The sequence below is a fragment of the Rhopalosiphum maidis genome, chromosome 2 (assembly GCF_003676215.2).
Source record: "Rhopalosiphum maidis isolate BTI-1 chromosome 2, ASM367621v3, whole genome shotgun sequence".
Taxonomy (NCBI): domain Eukaryota; kingdom Metazoa; phylum Arthropoda; class Insecta; order Hemiptera; family Aphididae; genus Rhopalosiphum; species Rhopalosiphum maidis.
The window spans coordinates 77,702,558-77,708,558 of NC_040878.1; the positions used below are offsets into that span (position 1 = coordinate 77,702,558).

The following is a 6,001-nucleotide window of genomic DNA, read 5'->3' on the forward strand; positions in this document are numbered from 1 at the left end:
TAAACAATAAGGTCAATGTAAATCATGTAGTAATATAGAATTCGAAATTTAAAACATATATATATATATTTATCCACATCTAACATATTTTTATGATCTACCTTTATTCACGTCTGTGAAGTTTGCCTTTTCAACTTTCTCTATCTACATCAAATCTACACCAATATTTTTGGACTTATTTGGAATTATTTGTAACCAATTTTTCTGAATGCATAGAATTGGTGTGCCGTCATGGTCATGGTAATTTGGTTGTGCGTCAATTCGTCGTTTATCGATGTTTGCGATAATTATTTGACTATTTATAGTTGTATTAGCTTATTTCAAGTGTTAACAATTTAATATAAAATTCAAAATTTAAAAATTGGTAATATAACTATACCTTAGGGTTACTAACCTAATACAACTTTGTATAGTCAAATATTTGTTGCCAACATAGATAAGTAACGAATTAACGCGCGATCAAATGTAGTATGCGTCAAAATTACTTGCGGCGAAATGTGCGTCCAAATTATCGCGACGAATTAACGTGTAACCAAATTACCATGACAAAATTATGTATATCTCAACTTCGCATATCCTTCCAATTTTATTCTATTAACTTCAAACTTTTACCAATTTTATGCAAATTTTTTCTCCTAAAACACTACTTAACATTACCTAATTATTTGAAAATAATTTTCTTAAATATTTTTTTTTTATATAATTATATATTTAATGCTTGTTAATTTGATATTTATAACGCCGGTTTATAATTTATAGAGACATTAAATAATTGTGGAATTGGAAGTAAGTACTTGGGTATAATTTTATAACGCTGACTTTAACTTTTGGATTATTCATTTCATATTTGTTAAGATTACATTTTATAAATTCAAATTTTGTTTAGCATATTTCTTTGTTATTCAGATGAAATAGTTTCAACTATTATATGATATAGCTTTTTTTAATCTAATTTACAAATAAATGTATGTTTTAAGCTGATTGATTTTCAACATCAATATAAATTAACTTGTAACATATTATTTTTATAGTTTTTGGATTTTTAAATTACTGTTATATTATGCAATATGGTAAGTTGTTGAGTGATGCTAATCTAAAAACTATAAACATGTAAAAAAGTCTGAAATTATATGTAAACATAATTTTTATGCTGAGAGATATATTTGATTATTAAACTTTCGGTTAATAAATTATAGGTATACTACGAAAGGATTTTGCAATATTCACATTTAAAATAGTGGCTCACACAGAGATATGTTTCACGATTATATTTTCAGTTATATTGGATTATGATTTGATAAAAAAATTGCAAAATCAATACGGAGTATTTAAATCATCATATAATTTATAATGTTACAGCATACGAAAACCTAATCATTTTTTTTGATAATTCTCCAAAAACGTCTATTTTTAGATAATAATTATAAAACCACAATAGAAATACAATCATCTATATAGGCATCATCTACCTACAATATTAAAACATTTTTACACTAAGTAACAGCTTATGACATATGCAGAGTAATTTGACTAGTATTGTATGTAAAACAATTATAGTTTTTCGTAAATTTCGTTATATTTAACATTTAATTGTTGAAAAATAAACGTTATCTTATGTCAGTAGTCAATTATGACGAATATTTTTTGAAATGCGATTAAAAACTGTGAAGTGTAAGTCCTTAGATTTTATACAATAGTTAAAATATATATTAATTATAAATGTTGTTAGTAAAACTTAACCACAATGCCAGTGGAATAACTATACATATTTTTATGTTTTCATGTTTGGCAATTTACACTAAATATAAAATACAGATTAAAAAAATTATATATCCAATTTATTATTATAGTGTGAACCGACAAATCTTTCTGTAATGCTTATATTAGGGTTTAGAAGCCTTGTTAGTTTTGTACCTTGTGAAATCTTAGCAGTTGTGTATCCTCCGCTACCTACCCATTCTTATTATTATAATATAGACTACCTAGATCAGCGGTTCTCGAACTGGCGTGAATGCGTGGTACATGGAAGCTCAAAGGTGGTATGCGAAGAAAATCTTTATAAAAAAACTTGAATTAATTATTATTCTTTATTAAGATTAAATATTATTTGGTTTATTCAATATTAGCTTGATATAATATATTAATGTCGTTATAAATTTCTTTTTAAGAATTAAATATTTATTTTGTAGTTCCTAGTAAAATAATATTTTAAATACAAAATAATCGTATACATTATTATATGCAAAAAAAAGTCAAGTGATACATAAAAATTTTCAAACTGTGTATGTGGTTCGTGAATATAAAAAGATTTAAATCCTTTAATATGTCTGCCTGCATATTGATTTTAATTCCATTATTCATAATAATTTAAATAATCGTGAACATGGAAATAACAACAAATGTAACAATAAAATGTGATATTTTTATATGGGTGACTATTATTTAAAAATTTACTATTACAGAAAATTCTGACGAGTTCATAAATGTTTTACAAAAATATAAATTTTGGAAATCAAATTTTAAAGGTAAGTTTTAAAATTTGTATTGTGAATTATGTATTTTGGTTTACACAGTGTAAACAATTAAATATTTTAATAAATTAGATTTACACTTTGGGCAATATTAATATTGCATGCTCATTTATCTAAAAGTGATGATTATAAATGAAGGCTATATTCAAATCAATGTTATAAATTCAAAAAAGTACCATTAAAATGGCTATCTTATATAAATGTGTAATAACGATAAAATTGTATTTTAATTTAATGAAGTTAAAATATTGTTTCAAGTAATTTTTATTTTCACGACGATTCTAACAAAATATACAAATTATAAATAGAATTTTAATTATTCTCTTATTTATATTCGAAAGATAGTACGGGAGTGTTATAATATAATAAATATCTCCCTAACAATCAACATTGACAACGAAAATATATCTTGGCAACCGTGAGTTAAATACCTCAGCTTGAAAATGGACAAGTGGCTAACAGCAGTCACATATTTCATCCAAACTTTAACAACCATCCAGCGCCTTCCCATATTGACTGTTCATAGGCTTGACACTCTTTTGGATTTAGTTTGGATAGATATAATTTATAAATTATAAGAAACATATATTACATGGTTGTCAAATTCCTGGTAATTTGAATTAGAAATTATATAGTATTAGGTGTTTATGATCTTTGTTAGATTCTTCTTTCATTGTGTTTCTCCTTGATTAAGTTTTAGATATAATGTAGAATTGAGTGATGCTCGATATTTTAATTAGGACGAATAAACCAATTCTGATAAAAATTTTAAGATATTAGATAAATGTCATATTCTGTTACTAAAAATACTATACAGTTAATAAAATTATTCGTTTAAACGGATTACATAATATTTACAATAAAGATAATACTCTAATTCTAAATTTTATAGAAACTGCAATACAATACTATGATTATGCTAAAAAACAACAATGTGATAAGAATAGTAAGTACATATAATTTTTGAATGTAATTGTTTATATAATAATTTACATAAAGACTTGAATTTAACTCAGTTATTACATTACACAGATATGTTTTGTTTTTGTCTTTTGTACTATGTTATCTACCCACATAAAAACTTTATTATTCATTTATCACAGATACTCCAAAATCTCCACAGGAATATTGTAATGATGTCAGTGAGTAAAAAAATTTTAGAAATGTGCAATTTTCTGTTATAATATTCTATGGTCTATGCTTTCAAAATATAAATTTGAAAATTATATGAATAGATTTGCAGAGTTGCACTTCTAAGAAAATAACATAATATAAACCTAAATATTTTTAAAATATTATTGTATATAAAATTTAATTTTAATTAATAATATTAATAAATAATTTTAATTTTAATGTTTATATGCATGTAATAATGTTTGTTATATACCTACTTTCATATAAATAAAATACACACCTTTTATTACAAATAAAAATGTATAATACATGTATAGCTATTATTGTTGAATGAAATAGTACATCTTTATCAATAAATAGATATATTCATATGTCAAAATTGAAAATAACGTATTGTTTATTATATATAACAGAAAATATATACTTATTTAATAAAATCAAAATTTAAAAAATAATATATTATTAATGAATGAAATACTACATATTTATCAATAAACAGATTCTTATACCGTCCAAAATAGCATATATTATTAATATTATAGTGTGGTACATATTCACTTTTATTATGCTTTTAAGCTTAAAAACCATTGCATAAAAAAGATAGATTTGTATCTATATTACAAACTTGAGTTTGTAAATTAAAGGTGTAAATTTACTATAATTTTCAATTTTTGGATTTAATAATAACTAAAATTTTTCAAATAGATTCAATAACTGAAACTATGTTCACGAGTAAGTATCAAAAATTAGATATTTTTTTTTATGATAAATATTTCAAGTTAATATAAATAAAATATATTTCTGTTGGATTTTGTTGGATGCCTCAAGAGGGTCAAGGTGGAGGGCTAGGATGACTTTATCGTCAGCGAAGTCACCAGTGGTGATAAGGTTGGTAGTGGGTTGGTCTGATGTGTAAAGGTTGAACAAGAGAGGTGCCGCTACAGCTCCTTGCGGTACTCCAGCTTTAATTGATGATATGTCAGATAAGGCTGAGCAATATCGTACAGAAAAATACCGTTCTTCAAGATAAGACTTGTAGATTAAACAGAAGCTGGGAGAAAATATTGAATTTAGTTTGAAGAGGAAGCCGTCATGCCAAACCTTGTCAAACGCTTGTGCTACGTCTAAGAAGGTGCCTGTGCAGATAAGTTTCTTTTCAAGTGAATAGAAAATGTTGTCGACTATTTGATGAACCTGGTGTATGGTGGAATGGTTACCACGGAAGCCAAATTGATTGTCTAGGAGGTTTGTGTCGATGTTTGAGAGGAGCTGTTTTAGTGTGAGCTTTTCAAATACTTTGGAGAAGAAAGGTATAAGGCTGATTGGTCTGTACGAGCTGGGAGAGTCAGCTGGTTTTCTGGGTTTAAGTATCATAATTATGATCGAGAATTTCCACAGCAAGGGAAAGTATGATAGCCTGAGCATGAAGTTGTAAATGTGCGTAAGTGATAAGATGGCTTTTTTGGGCAGTTAGGAAGCGACTTCTAATGTAATGAGGTCGTACCCCGGAGTCTTATGACGCGCAGATTTACTGATTATAAACTCGACTTCACTGGGTCTGATGTGTTTTTTGTGGAAGGGTCATAGGTAGTAGACTAGATAGGAAGTGGTTTATTTCAACTATTTTGTTGTGAGGTATGATGTCAATATGTGGTTGGAACGTTGAGTGTAAATGATGAAGAAAAGCGTTCGCTTTTTCTAAGTCACTGATAAGTCATGTGCCGTCGGGGTTTCTCAAAGGAGGTACTGGGTGTTGAGAGTGGAGAATTTTCCTAGTGTTTTGCCAAAGAGAATTGTCAGTGGCAGATAGGGATGTGAGATGGTTTGTTAAATTATCAGATTTTATTTTTGCTAAGATTCTTTCGAGTTTATTGGTCAGGTAATTAAATAGTCGTTTGTCAGAAGAATATTTAGTTCTTTGCCACACAGTGTGGGCTTTTCTTTTTTCCGATATAAGAGTTCTGACAAAATGTGGAAGGTTGTTGGTGGGTTTGAGTGGGTTAGGAATAGTGGAGGAGGACCATGCTGCTTGTTGGATTGACGTTGTTAGGGTGTTAACAGTTTCGTCTATGTCTTGACGTAATTTTAATCTAGTTTCGAGATCTATATTGTTAACGAGTTGAGTTCTAAAGGCATCCCAGTCCATACGATCTTGAATGAGACTAGATTTACTTGGCTTTTTAGAGGGAGTGGCGTCTAAAGTGAGGAGAACTGCTGAGTGATCAGAGCACAGATCATTGAGGTTGGTTACTGTGTTGTATAGGCTGTTTGGAATTTTTGTAACGAATATATCTAAAATATCTGGTCCTATACTTAGAAATGTAGGCTAGTAGGTT

The 6,001-nt window shown here is 27.5% G+C and overlaps 1 long non-coding RNA gene across 1 annotated transcript; it reads left to right on the top strand.

Moving 5' to 3' along the window:
* The first annotated feature begins 2,472 nt into the window (after positions 1-2,472).
* LOC113554780 lies at positions 2,473-3,673 on the top strand. Its single transcript, XR_003405305.1, has 3 exons — positions 2,473-2,525; positions 3,424-3,477; positions 3,635-3,673. It is a non-coding gene; the product is annotated as an uncharacterized LOC113554780 (long non-coding RNA).
* The last annotated feature ends 2,328 nt before the right edge of the window (positions 3,674-6,001 follow it).